General features: G+C 43.3%; 1 long non-coding RNA gene and 1 other non-coding gene across 2 annotated transcripts in view; both read left to right on the forward strand.

Annotated features, from left to right (window-relative positions):
- The window catches only part of LOC122779517, a 59,193-nt gene that overhangs the window by 24,434 nt on the left and 19,711 nt on the right, over positions 1-15,048 (forward strand). The window contains exons 4-5 of the long non-coding RNA XR_006361576.1: positions 2,420-2,504; positions 3,233-3,287. This is a non-coding gene — a long non-coding RNA (uncharacterized LOC122779517). The remainder of the gene's footprint in view (positions 1-2,419; positions 2,505-3,232; positions 3,288-15,048) is intronic.
- Positions 8,046-8,156, forward strand: trnal-caa. Its single transcript has 2 exons — positions 8,046-8,083; positions 8,111-8,156. It is a non-coding gene; the product is annotated as a tRNA-Leu (tRNA).

Here is a 15,048-nt window from a genome sequence, read left to right on the forward strand (position 1 = left end):
TGCTGCATGTTGCAGATTCTCTCTGCACCTTCCCGAGGCTGTGAAAGTAGCAGGTCCTTTAGGGCACGTGAACCGCCGAAGGTTGCTCAGAGGAAGGCCTCTGCACTTGAAACATGTCTGCATAAACCTACTGACAGCAAGCTGGAAAAACAACCCGGTAGAGAGAGAATTGAAAGTAGAGTAGAGAGTAAACGCAGGAAAGAGCAAAGAGAGAGTGTCCAATCTGACCCACCCAAGTTTCGACCTATAGCTCCCTTTGTATTCCCCTGACACTAAGATTTATTATGCAAACATTACCGTTCCCAAAAATACATATTGAAACAATTTTTGGACAAACACAGCAGACAAATTGAGCGTCCTGCGCTGTCACGGGACGCTGCAGCTCAGGGCGAGCCACCGAGCAGGCGAACAGAGCCGCGAGTGCATGAGTAGTCTCGCTTCAGGAGCCCTGAAAAGGTAAGCAGGTCGGGGCGGTGGTGTGAGCCGTCACACGAGCAAAGCACTGTCAAAGGAGAGACAAAAAGCAGGGAGAGATGATTAAGAAGCTGCCACCGCCGCCTCCGTCCCTGCTGGTGTTACCTGCCTGCTCAGTGGAACCAGGCCGGCTCAGCAAAGGCTTGAACCCGGAGAGTGTAAACACTTATAAACTCACGCACACACGTGCATGTGCAGTATATGTTAACTGCACATTTAAGAAGCATTGTAGTGCATGTTTCACAGATGTGGTGGTGGCCGTTAAGGTATTGCATCAGGACAACCATCAAGGCCCTGGAAAGAGGCCCTGAGTTGAATTGAGATAGAATTTGAGGATTAATGAGATTAATTTTTGTTTTTTCTTCCCAACACCACTGTGATTGTTCTGCACGGGGAGAATAATGCAAGAAAATGAATTTGAGTGTGAGTTCAGGGCAGGGCAGTCTGACTTTGAAACTGTGCACTCACCTAATTCTTGTTTTAGGGTAATTTGCTATTGTTTAACGTCACAAATTCATCCATCCATGCATCCATTTTCTACCGCTTTGTCCTCCACAGGAGAGTGGCGAGTGGGGGGGGGTACTGTGCCAATCTCAGCTGACATAGCGCGATAGGCGGGGTCACACCCTGGACAGTTCGCCAGTCCATCGCAGATACACATAGAGACAAACAACCTAAGGAAGCTGGAGAAAACCCACTCACACACGGGGAGAACATGCAAATGCAAACTCCCCGTAGAAAGACCCTTGTTCTGGTCTTCTTGCTGCAAAGGCAAAGAGCGCCAACAACTACTGTCACAAATTCATGTCAGAATTCCATAATCTTATGTTTTTCCAGTAGTTTTTTTTTGCCATCATTACCACTGAGAGCAAAATAAACACTGCAATAATGCAGTGGACACACACACACACACACACACAACACTACTACACACATTTGTGCAGGATTTATCCTCAAGTGTTTATCCTGTCAAACTGCTGCTGAATGAAACCTCTGAAACTTTTCCTCTGTGTTTTCAGTCAAACTCCAAATTGGTGTCACGTCCATCCGTCTTGACATGAAAGATAATCACTTCCTGTCTGCGGCGCGACAATCTCGCCGGGTTACGCTACACGAGAGTCTTAATCAGCGTTTTGTGAACTCTTTTGACAAATAGTTTGGACGTCTCGTGTAGAACACGTGTTTATATTTAAAAGTTCCGCACTAGAGTTTTAACGTGGAGACTGAAAGCAGCTGCGTGCTCGGGCCTTCATCGTGTGAAATCCTCTCCAGAAATCAAAGTGTAAAAAAAATGCGATTTCATGGATGGTTGACTCCCTGTCACGACAAATAAACATTTCATTCACTCGTTCACTCGCGCCTCGGGAGTGTTGCTGCTGTGTTTGATTGAGAGACAAAATGTTTGTGCATCAATAATAAAGGAAAGTTATGACGATGGAGAAAGCAGCAATAGTGTCGGAGTAAACTTGAGGACCTTTTATTTACTTCAGCTGTCCAGCTCCTCCCACGACGAGTCTGCGAGTCATGAACAATGTCAAATATATAACTCAGAGCGTTGACTTGCATCTGCTGACAGCACACCCTGAAATGACCACAGAGAAACACCTGTGTGTTTTATTTCTCCCTGAAAGGTCAATACATCAAAACAGCATCCTGTTATTGATCAAGTGAAACCGCAAAGGCTGAATGAGCCTCGTCTACATATTTGCTCTGCAGCCTCCGCCGTGTTTGTCCATCAGCCGCATGTTTAATCTCCCACAAAGCACCACACTCCCTATTGATTCATCCTGGATATGGTTGGGAAAATGTATGCACGCGCGCATATAAACGCTGCTCCACCTCGGCCTAATATCCTCCCCTTGAAAAACTTAAAGTGATGTATGTGTTTTTCGGGGAATCACACGGAGGAGAAACTCAACATGCTCTCTCTCTCTCTTTCTCTCAGAGTGAAAGGTATTCAGGAGGGAGCGGACGACGTCGCCCCCGCCGGACAATTTACTGCCCGTCTCTGGGAATTCCACATGATCCAGGTATGGGAATGGAGAGTGGGAAAAGCCTGAGCGGTGAACTAACCCTGGCAGTTTTATCTCAATTGTCAGATAAAAAACCCCGTATCTGCGGCCCTAAAAAAAACCACATGACATACATGAGAGTCTTTAACAAGGAGCACTTTAGCTCCTTCTCACGTTCTTGTTTCTGATAGAAATCGCACAAACATAGTGTCATTAGCAAGGCCAATAAAAGGGTACCGAGGCCTGGAGCTTCTTCTGAAGACTCCTCTCTCTTCTTTCTCTCTCTCTCTCTCAAGTAGCAGCACTTGTGTAGGAATAAAAACCTTTTTCCTCCAAGTTCATCAATCAAGATTTGTGTAAAAGTGACACTCATTAGGCCGCTCTCTCTCTCTCTCTGTAAAGTGTCTTGGTTTGAATAGAATCACTGCATCCTAATGTAAGATTAGGGAGAGCGAGCTGTCCACTCTCAAAGATTTAGGACTATCCTGATAATGGTATGATAAAAAAGGCAATAAAACTTGATCTATGATGGCGTTGCTGCCAGATGCTTATTCTTTTCCAGAGTGCAAAAAACTGAAGAAACTGAAACTCTTTGACTGAAACAACACAAAAAAAAGCAAAACGATTGTGGACTGATTAACATTTTTTTCCACACGTGTCACACACTGGACGACGTGACGCCTTTTTAATGTTGGCCCTTGAAGCTGGAGGCTAAAACTCACTTCCTCATTCTCTCCATTTTCTAGTTCTCGTTGTTTCCCATGGCGAGCCAGACACCCAGACACAGGTGGATTAACACAGGTATACACAAACACATGTACACACAGTAGCCTGACCCAGCACGCTGGGTTAAAGAGGAGGTGAGGAGGAGGTGAGGAGGAGGACGGAGCGCTGGGACTCTGGTTATCCTCAGTGAGGTTATGCTCAGTGTTTTCCCACAGTAAAGTTCTGCACACACACACACTAGCTTCACTAGCTTCACTAGCTTCACATGGGTTGACGTGCATCGCGGCGCTCACCTCTCAGCTCCTCTGTCTTTACTGCTCTCCCCTCTGTCACTCCTTTACCTGCTGATGTAAAACTATAACACATGAACTCTCCCACAGTCAGAATTTCGGATTCTACATTCACCTCGTATCTAACAGCTTTAGCTTCATCCTCGTTGACATTATCTAACTTTGTTTTTCAACATTTAAACGCTGGAAAAACAAGCTCTGGTTAAAGTTTGATTTAAGCTCAAAATACGCTGGATCTCAGAGTTATTACTTTGTTAAAGTTAGAGCAGATTTGTTGTTGTGTTGCAGTGATTTAGGTCCGTAAACGACGAGGGTTATTATGGTTTAGAGAAACCAATGTTCTTAGTGGGCTCCTGTGTAAGACTTTATATCTTTTATAATAATGTCACCACACGTCCTCCTTTGTTTCTGACAAATATGACTCTCACGCTTCAGAGAGAAAGAGAGTGAGATGAATTCATTGTTAGGCTGTGCACGTTATTGACATGTGAAATACCTTCTTTCTTAAAGTGAGTCAGTGTGCAGACTCCACACAGGAAGGCCAACCCTTCCCGATGTGAGGCAACAGTGTTAGCCACACGACCGCCGTGTGGCCTGAGTCACAATTATGTTAAATACAAACATGTTTCCACAATATTTATCTAAAGTCTGTTGAGTGAAACCCTGTGTGTTGTTTTTAAATGTCTTACGTCTTCATTCTGCGTCGCCCCAAAAAGAAATGTTTCTATTTCTGCTCGTAAAACATCCATGACAATCTCCTCAGCGTCCAAACTTCTTCTCCTTCTTCTTTGTACTTTGTTCATTCACTTTTTGTTGGCTCCTCTTCTGCTTCTGTCTCTCTCTCTTCTTCCTCCTCCTCCTCCTCCTCTTCCTTCCCCGTGATTATGATCTTCCACCGTCTGACATCTGCTGCACAGGACGAACAAACTGGTTCCCAATGTTTAGTTGGAGGGGGAAACACTTGAAATGGGCTCCAGTGATGAAGCAGGTGTGGGTGGTTTTTGTTAGACCCTTGTCTTACGCTGCAAGACTTTATCCCCAAATGTTTTGAATTGTTTAGAAAGCCTGAAGTTGGCGAGGATTCACTCCATCACACTGTGACTGTGTGTGTGTGTGAGTGAGCGAGAGTTATCAGACTAAATATCTTTGGGCTAATGCGCTGATAATTTAGCTTTGACCAATATTTATTTATACAGATGACACAAAATCCTTTTAAAAACGTCCTCTACACATTCTACAGTAAATTAAAGATGTACCACTTCTGAAAGTTGAGCTTATAACAAATATATCCCATCTTTTTAAATGAATTGAACCACAACTGAACTTCAAATCACTTTGTTTGACATCTGTGTTTGATTCTGCCAGAAAAAATGGTGAAAACATTTCAGTCTTGTTTTGTCTTTAAGAAAAATGTAATTTCCTGTTCATTTCAGCTTGTGTTTATTTATTAGCCTTTATTTAACCAGATCAGTGCCATAGAGATGAATGGAGACGTGGCCAATACACAAAACTCTTCACCAAAGCTTTAAACTGGTTCAGGGTTTATTTTGTTGAAGTTGCAGATCAGACTGTAAATTATTCCAAGCATCAGGGGCCAAACATTCAGTTTGAACTTTAGAAAACTGAACAACACAAAGTCTTCCAGGTTCCTCCTGAAGCCAAAAAGGAAGTGAAAATATTTAAGCTTACCACCAGGGGGAGACTCCACTGGTTTCACGTCTAAAGAACTTACTTTCCAATTGATTTTTTAATGTCACTTAACCTTTTTTCTGAGGAGTTAATGGTCTTCAGGTCTTCATAAGGTATGACACACAGATTCTTGTGGGTTACCACTTGGAGCGTTGTATAAAGAGCCGAGAAGATTATGACTTCAGTTTTAAAAGAGAACATTAGCACACACACATAGTGATTATTTCATTTTAGAATAAAGTACAGTGCTGATGACTGTCGGTACCTGGTGGAAAACTATCCAGCATGTGAAGATGATGAGCAGAGGCAGAGTCAATAAGAAGTAAGTCATTAGGAATGTAAAGAGTTTAAATTTGAACTAAAGCTGTTGTTGACTTGTTTGACCTACAAGAGTCAGGCTTCTTTTTTTTTTTTGCTCCATCTCGGCCGTCTCCGTGTTTCTGTTCAGACTTGTGAGAGGGAGCAACAAACGTTTAAACGTTGCACATTTGAGACTGGGCAGGAATGACGACCAGGAAACACACGTAGGAACGCCGCAGACTGGAGCTGGTGATGGCGAGAGCGAGGCGGGACGAGGGTGTGTCGGGTGAGGCTGAGAAAGGGTGAGAGTCTTTCTCAGCTCGTTCTGCCCAAACATGACAGCTTGTTTACCTGTCAGGCTGCTGCTTTTGTCAGGGCCTCCCACGACAGACAAAGGAGATGGAGCTTTAGCTCTTCTCCAAGCAGGACCACCAGTGTAGTGTGCGTGTGCGCGTGTGTGTGTGTGTTGCTCAGAAAAAGTGCTCAGGTTTGTCTTCACGTGTGCTCATTTCAACTTAAACAACTTCCCATTTTCCGTACGTGTCGTTATGCATGAATGTAAGAATGGATTTGTGTGTGTGTGTTTGTGCACATGCGTGTTTGCCCCTGAATGCCTGTTGTGTGTGTGTGTGTGTGTGTTGCTGGGCGGGTTTGTGTACGAATGCAAATATGTGTGACTAATTCATTTTCGGCAGCAGCAGACAATGTATGTAGTCGATGGCTGAAGAACAGGGTTTTTAGGGTTAGGGATGTGTGTTTGTGGGTGTGTGCGTGTTTACAAGGGTGTGTGTGTTTCTTTGTCTCTTGATGTATGTCAGGGGATGCATGTGTTGTAATTTGAGCATTCAAAGAAGACGTTTTTAAGCTAAAGTCGTCCCTCGGACTCACTGTCGCTATCAAAAATGGATAATAACAATTTTAAAAGCTTTTAGGCTCTTTTGTGACCTGGAAAAAACCACATTTGATACCACGTATGGAGAAAAGAGCGCAAACTGAGATCACTACAGGCAACATATACGACCGGCTATTGTTACATGACCACTTCCATAATAATGGAAATGAAGGAAAAGTCACAAGATGTGGTTGAAATTATCTGGAAGCGACAATTAAGTTTGAGTGTTTATGTTGAGATTTTAGCAGCTCATGTCTGTTTAGGTTCCTTCAACTTTTATCTTATTTTCTTTTAAATGTAAATACATTCACGGATAAGTGGTTTAAATATTAAAAATCAGTTGAAGTTAATAAAAGGGGAGAATAAATAAGAACATTTGAGTACCAAAGACGGTACCAAAACAATTTGATAGTTCTTTATTTGGCCTAATTTATATGAGAGATTATTCCTTACTATAGTAAAAGAAAAGCAGCAAAGAAAGTGGTGAGAATTTACAGAATTTAGCCATCAGAAATTATATATATAAAAAAGTAAGCTTTCACCAAATACAACCACTAAGCTCTTACTGGCTGGAGCTAAACTGAACCAGGTTTTCTTAGGACACAAATGTTGTGGCTAAACTGCACCAATTTCAGTCCAGTGTTGAGCCCATGGTTTAGAAATGCACACTCTGAAGTAACACACACACCTCTTTCTCAAACTTTGCACAGTCATGGAAACACAGTTGCACAATGTTTCTCATGAGAGTCCAGAAAAGAATGTTGAATTATTCACAGAAAGGACAAATTGTCCGTCAGTCAAACCAAAACTTCAGATACATTTTTATGCTAAAAGTAAAACATCTGTTGAAAAATGATGACGTCAGAAGCAGATTTTGCACTAATTGTATATTTGTAAAGCTTTAGCCGCTGCTGTGTGTGTGTGTGTGTGTGTGTGTGTCCCTGTATGCGTTGAATGTTGTGTTTGACACGACCGTCTACCTGTGTGGCGGTGGATAAGCCCAGTAATCTCTGTTTGTCTCAGTCTGAGAACTATAATGCTGTGACTCATTCTTAGGACAGGAGCGCTAAAACCCCAAAGCACTCAATCTATCATAGAAATCAACAGTCGGCGCTGTAATATACGACGCTAATCCTCAAATGCCAAATCAATATGTTAAGTATAGGTGTGATTAAATGATATGAAAGAGGCCTGTAGACGCCGAGTGTTTGGCGAGTGCTCTCATCTGTAGCGTGAATGAGCGCGAGTTTAATGTGCTAATCCCCGAGACCTCCGTCTCTGAGTTTGTTTGCGACGACGACGACAAAGCGTCTCCTTCCATGGGATTTTTTTGTCGATTTCTGGAGGTGGCGCTGTTCTCGGGCAACTCTTGTTAACAATGTAGTTTTGTTTTAGTCTTGACAAAGTGCTCGCCTTGCTGTTTGCGGAAGAGGACGGAGGAGCTAAATCTTCCGTCTTATCTCCGTCAGTAATCTTTCGGGCCACTTATGTTCTTGTGCTCGGATTTCTGAGCTTTGTGAGTGCGCACAAATGTGTCCTCTGTCTTTTCTATGAACAATGAAGTGACCACAGGTGTAAAGACGGTAAAAGCTTCAGCCAGTTGGCGTATCATCCTCTGAGGAAAGGTTTTTAATATCTTTGTTGGTTCTCTTTTTAAACCGTGTCAGGATGGCCGAGTGGTCTAAGGCGCCAGACTCAAGGATAAGCTCCTTCCGCTTGAACGGGACTTCTGGTCTCCGAATGGAGGCGTGGGTTCGAATCCCACTTCTGACACATACCTTTGCAGCCTGTGGCCAAGGGGAAAGGGAACTTGACTTGTAACCGGAGGGTCGCCGGTTCAAATCCCCACCCAGCCAAAAAGGGCTGGGGTACCCCTGAGCAAGGTACCCAACCCCCAATGCTCCCCGGGCGCCACTCAGTGTGGCAGCCCACTGCTCCTAATTCTAGGATGGGTCAAAATGCAGAGGAATACTTTCCCTAAGGGGATTAATAAAAAACTAACTAACTTTAACTTTAAATGTACGCAAGCTAAAAAATGACGGTCAGTGTTGGCGTTTCTCTACAAAACTGGAAACATAATCTTCTTCCAAAAAGGAAAGTAGTTTGAGGCAGAGCGCGAGTAAATAGACAAACAGCAGCTGTGTCTGAAGCTCAAGTTACAATATTTAAGGTTAAATGATAATCTTCAGTCTTACTAACTGAACATATAAGTGTTTCGATTCAAATTTAGAGTTTACATAAATGACATGACAAGAATATTTCTAATTCTGATTATGTATAAACATGATCTGCATAGCAACTACCGTGTGGTTAAAGGTCCAGTGTCTAACATTTTTATGAGGACTTATTGGCAGACATTTTTTAGGCTTAGAAAAAGTACTTTAGGCAAAGTTCCTGCTTTAACACAATCTGCCGTGCCCAAAAGAAAAAAAAAAAACCCAGCCAAAGCGAACAAGCATTTCATTGGTGTTCTCAAGTGAGGGCTTAACCGCGCAAACAAAGAGGGAATTGTTCGCTATCTTACGTAACAATGTCCTTTTATTTATTAAGTTTTACAAACTTGCCAAAAGGAACATCTGCATCTATGGGAACCTCATCCGCTGACGGACAACTCCACATACCTGTTGACAACGACATCCTTTCATAGTACGTCAAGCCGACGTTCCCTGCTGTGTTTCCTGTCAATGAGTGTAATCGATAAAAAAGCAGCCGTATCGTTACTGTTTATTGTTTACCAGGACACATTACGTGCTGAGTTGGCTCTGAGTGTTGTCGTGTTGTGATGGACGGAATTTTCAGAGGAAAATCTGCCCTCAAACTGCCCTCCCTTTCATCCTCTCTCCCCTGTTTCTCTTGTCTCCTTTTCTCTGTATCTCTTTTTTCCATCTACCTGCTTAACACTCCCCATTTCCCCCCTCATCCTTCCCTCGCTTCCTCCTGTTGTGTAAAACCAGCTGCTCGGCTTTCTCTCTCTCTCTCTCTCTCTCTATCTCCGGTGTTGCCGGGGCTGAGTGCTGACTAGATAGAAGCAAAACCCAGCTGGACATATTTCATGGGAACAGACACAGGAGTAGAACTGGGTGAGGTAGTGAAAGAGAGATCTGTGGACAGAGTATATACAGTACAGTATAAGGTGAGGAGCTAAGAAAACAGGGCAAATACAAAAGACGAGGGAAAGAAAGAGGCACGGAGGCCCAGAGACATATTTCAGGCTGTGGTGGGGGTCTGCTCCGCTTGTCAGGCTTTGATCTGACCTGCACATTGTGTGTGAGTGTGTTTTAAGTGTGTATTTGTGTGTGTCTGGCTTGTGAGAGGAGCTGATTGCCAGAGGCCAGGGATGCAGGATTAGGGCGCAGCTCTCTGCTTCTGGCAAAAAAAACCCCTATTTCACCTACTTTTTACACTTGTTTGCTTCTTTCATCTCAAAGTGCAGGGACGACAACAAGTGAGTGGAACTCAAACACTCAATAATGTGTTAAAAGGTTCAGTACAAAACCTGCATTGTCAGATACAAGCAATGATCATAATTTGGATTTGAAAATGGAAAAGGAGTTTCCCATATCCACTTTTTTTTTGTCAAGCCATCTGGAGTTTTTTGTTTTTTTTTATGTGAACACAGTCTTTTTATTGTTGTACTGTTTGAAAAATGGATTTACATTTAAAAACCAAAAAAAAACCTCAATGCTACTTTACCTAAAAAAGTCTCTTTTTGCCTCTGGAGGAGCTCTCTCAAGAATAAGATTGGTCGCATTAAGGCAAATCCAGGATTCACTGGCTTTAGCAGGTGTCGTTGCCAAACTAGACTCTGTATTTGAGGAATACTGTATAGCAGTGTTGTGTCTTTAGAGAGCTCAGATCTGTGGAACCCTCTGCAGGCTCACCTGAGGAGTGAGGCCTCTTTACACTTGGCATTAAAATGCGTTCACAGCAACAAAACTGCACAGTCTCTTCCGCTTCGGTCGGTTTTCCGCTTGCTTTGAAAAGCAAAGAAGAGGCAAATTCCCGTGCAGCTAACACAGGAGGTGACGCTAGAGTCTGCTGCTGGAAATCTTTGCAGAAGAATACAGGGAGGTGATGTAAGGGAAGTGATCGTGATCGGATCTTCATGTGGACATCAGAGACGCATGATAATACCAGGATCTCTGATCACAGAAGGCAGATAGAGACTCTGATGCCAGCTGTTATGGTCTGTCACTTTGTTTTTACTTCCAGCTGCTTGTTTTTGAGCTTTACGTCATAACCACAGAGGAACATGTGACCGGGGGCTAATGCTGTGTTCACACCAGACGCGTGACACGTGAATTTGTTGCGCGACAACTTTACGCACAGTCAACGCACGATGCTCAACGTCAGAGTTCATGGCCAATCAGCGCCGAGATTCTCCGAATGACGTCACGTACTTGCCAGAGGTCAGACTCTGACAGACTCTGTGGACGCTCGGAGCTGTGCGACACTTACTCTGTTGTGGAAACGTCTGCGGAGAAGAAACCGTCGTCTCGTGTGGTTTTGGCAACAGAAGTGACACACTGGCGCTTTTAAACATGAAAAGCAAAAGTGTGAGCCTGTAGAGTGACGGACTACGCGATTGTCTCAAAGTTATGGAGAGGTGTCGAGGGTAAACACGATAGATTAGTTTGTTTTCCTGCCTCTGTCGCTCTAACCTTTGCTCTATTTTCATCAGGTAAAGTTGTTTGTATAATCCACTGTTGCTGGATACTTGGTACTTGTATTTGTTCCCTCATCAGGACCTAAACACTGACCTTGTCAGGACCAGCAGTCCTCACGAAGACCCAAACCTGGTTCTCGTGAGGCTGTACCTCATTCCTGTTTGGTGCTCAGATTTGAACGGTGGTTAGATTAAGGTTAGGGTTAGGCATGAACTGGTTATGGTCGTGGTAAACGATAATCCTTTGTTTAGCCAAATGAAGGGAAGTCAGTGTCGTGTCCTCAGAAGAATAGCTACGTGAAGCCCGGTGTGTGTTTCTGTGTGAGTGTGTCTGCTTGTCAGACTGAGGTCTTGATGTCAAAGGTCAGATAAACACAGCTGGCACTCTCCTCCTGGCTGCTTCAGAAAAGCTGTTTCTTCTCTCTGCTCCTCCCTCTCTCCTCTGCCTTTATCTCCTCCTCCCTCGTCTGTCTGTATCCGTCCCATTCCACCTCTCCTCCGTCTCCCTTGTGATCTTCATCTCTCCATTTTCCTTCACTTATTTTCTGCCATTTTCGTTGCGTAGTCCCTCTCTCTCTCTCTCTCGTCAGTCAGTTTTTATCTGAGCTCCATTTTTGACTTTTCTTGTCGTCATCTGACGTCAATCTTCTTAAAACATCTCCCGGCTCATTCTTGCTGGTCAGTCTGCCGTTTATTTGCTGTTATTTTCTCTCCTTATCTTTACTCCCGTGTCCCCGCATGCACCAGCATCCCTCCATTGCATCTGGTCCGGGGAAGGAATGCTCCCCTCAACGTCCAGATCCATCACGTCTTCTCATTGTTGCCAATAAATCAGCCTCTTCGCTCTTTCTGTCTCTTTTGTTTTTCCTGCCTCATCTTAGAGCCCAACCTTTCATCTGTGACCCTGTCAAAGGTCTGTTTGACCAAAAGCATGTGGACGCCCAAACTTTACGCTCATGTGTCTCATCTCAGTCAAACCGATGGACTTTCCACGTGATATAACCTTGAGAGGTTTGGTGATGTTGGCTCACAGTCATTACACGGTGTGTGTATGTATACACAGTGAAGACATTTCCTCTGCAGTGGCTTAACAGCCTTGTACACATAGAGAGCAGTGACAGATATCTATACTTTGTCGTCCTCATTGGGAGAATATTGGAGGAGTGCATCATAAATGCACTGAAGACTGCATCTCTGTTTGGGAAAACAGTGAAAACTGTAAAAACCTAGAGGTTTGCAAAAGACCCAAACCTGGAAAACCATCACTGCCTCACTTTATACTCTGATTTTGTCCATGATGATCTGATTTTCTTGTCGTGTTTGTCTTGTAAAATGTTGCAACAAGACAACACAAGCGTTTCCTTTCTGTTGGCCTCTCTGTTCCCCTTTAACTGAAGGTGACTCTGACACCATCTCCTCTTTAAACCAGATATAATCTCGTACCCACCAAAAAGGTAAAAGACATTATTTGGTTTGCCCAGTTTTAACCGACCTGATGTAGAAGTTGAGGGTTAAGAAGTGGACTTGACCAAAGTTTGGGATCTTCCATCTGGCAACCAGTCATAATGTCACCCACTATAATCCAAACTCTTTCTCTGAAGCCTCAAAATTGTTGATTTGACCCGAGCCATGTTGAGGTTTTTCTAACTGGAAATTCACAGACGTCACCTGAATGGTATCAGCTGTCAATCATACTGGTGTGGTCTCTTCATATGTGCTGAAACTTATCTTCTGTTTCCCGCGAAATGAGAACATCAGAAAATCGAGATGCTAATCTCTTGAAGAAGAGATGAAACTCATGATCGAGACCCCAGACAATGGTGGACAATGGAAGACAGTGAAGACACAGCTGGACGGTCTTCATTAAGCTCATGGTTCTCCAGCATCAGCTAAACCACAGGGCTTAAAGTCAAAACTGCTAGGATTGTTATGAGCAGCCTTTGTCGTGCTTGAGAATCCAGAGAGATCAGCATAGCCACACAATTGTGTATCTCCAACTCCACGCTTTATCATCACTTCCTTTCACCTTGGCCTTCAGAATAAGACAACGTCCTGTATACAGGAACCTTTGAATCCAGTGTATTCATCTTATAGTGTACTGTATATCAATACATAACAAAACAAAAAGCTTTTATTTGTATCTCATAATTTATGGCATGATTTCCTAACATGGTGCAGATGAGACACACGGACGAGTTGGACCTGAAAGAATAAGGAGAGGCAGAGACGTTGGTTCGTTGACGGCTTATAGCTTTGTTAGAAGCAAAGGGCCCAAGTAAGAAAGTAAATAGTGAAGTAAGGAGTCGCCCCCTCAGTAGCTATTCAGTCCATTTTTACTTACGGCTGGGCCTCAACTGCCAAACTGGGAAACTACGTCCGCCTTTTTCCATACGACCTATGATGGAGCCATGTCGTTTAACTGTATAAATGTTGAGACAGGGCGTCTCTGAATAAATACAGGTTAATGCAAGGTGGTGTTTTCTGCCTGTTTGTGCTCTGTATGGTCTAATGGACTTAAATACACATGGATGTAGACATTGTTTTCAGAAACATTGCTATGTGAGGTGTGCACTGTTTCTTCCTCTGGGCTGAATTCACCATTAGTTGTAATGAATTACTTCTCCTTTGTCAGCTATCTAAACACAGGATGTGTCACTTTGGTCTTTTCTTTTTTTTGCCTCAGGAGGCCGTGCCTTGTCTTTGGCACTGCCAGTAGCTTTGGGGCATCTTTCAGATCTGCACTTTTGTGTTTTCTACCTCCCCGTCGATACTGTTCAGAAGCACAGATGGAATCATTTACAACAACAGGTCTTTATTTCTGACCTACAACCAGCTCTACCTGCTTCATATGAATACTGTCCCCGCTGTGAGGTTGCACTGCGATGTCCGCATTTCATGCAAAGGAGTTGGTCGGCTCCTGACACAAGGGCCGCAACTGCCAAACGAGAGACAGCTTCATCATTGTGTTCACGTTACAGATGGATGGCAGCGCTGACAGACAGGCGGAATAAATTGGCAGGGATATCAAGGAGAGACGAGCTTACATTTCAGGGCTTCTCTTCTCTCTCTCTCTGTCTCTCTGTTGCGTTTGTTCTCTCAGCGTTAAGGTGCAGATTTACTCAAATGCCGAGAGTGGATGAGACGCACGGACATGGTGAACGTGTGTTTTATTTTTGTTCATTTTGTTATAAAAGGTTACAAGGTCAGATTTTATGCAAAACGTGAGCCTGGATCTGTTGCTTGTGCATAGAATAGACAACTGGGCTGTGTTTAGGAAAAGAAAGGGTGTGCACGGCATGAATGAAACGAGTTGCACGCGGTTTTGTACGTACAACGTCACCCTCTTTGTTTCAGACGGTTCTGTCTGTGAGCTGTTTTCAGTGTCGGAGCAGAAGAATTGAGAGTATCTGAAGACGCTCTAAAACAGCGGGGGTTCACATCATCGCCTGTAGATCATAACTTTATTCAAAAGTTATACTGCGTGACGGCTTTTAGAACTTGATCTCTCTGCAAACTGAATTTGAAAACTACGGACATAAACGTCTCAGAAAATAAGCGTCGACTGTCATCGCACTTTTTATTCCGTAGCTTACTTACACTTAATATAATAAATATTGTAATATACTCTTTTAATATTCTCTTTTATTGTTTGAGTCAGTTGAACACAAACAGTTACCCCCAACATTCTCCAGTTGTAAGAAAATTCACTGCAAAAAATGCCTCTAAGAGCAGAATTATCTGAAATCAAGTGCAGCAAGAAAATGGCAAAATATACCTTGTAACAAGTCAAATAATCTTAAGCATCTTCAGCCTTAATAAGCAAATAATAACCAAAAACGCTGTGATTAGATAAATGCACTGAATTCAAGTCAATTACACATATTTACATATTTTACAGTGTATTGTGTGCTGATCTTTTTTTAATTTCATCTTTAACTTTGCTGTTCTTTCTCTGTGAATTGGCCACTAGTGTCTGTGACCTGATCACCTAAACCCACA

The sequence above is a fragment of the Solea senegalensis genome, linkage group LG13, assembly GCF_019176455.1.
Source record: "Solea senegalensis isolate Sse05_10M linkage group LG13, IFAPA_SoseM_1, whole genome shotgun sequence".
Lineage (NCBI taxonomy): Eukaryota > Metazoa > Chordata > Actinopteri > Pleuronectiformes > Soleidae > Solea > Solea senegalensis.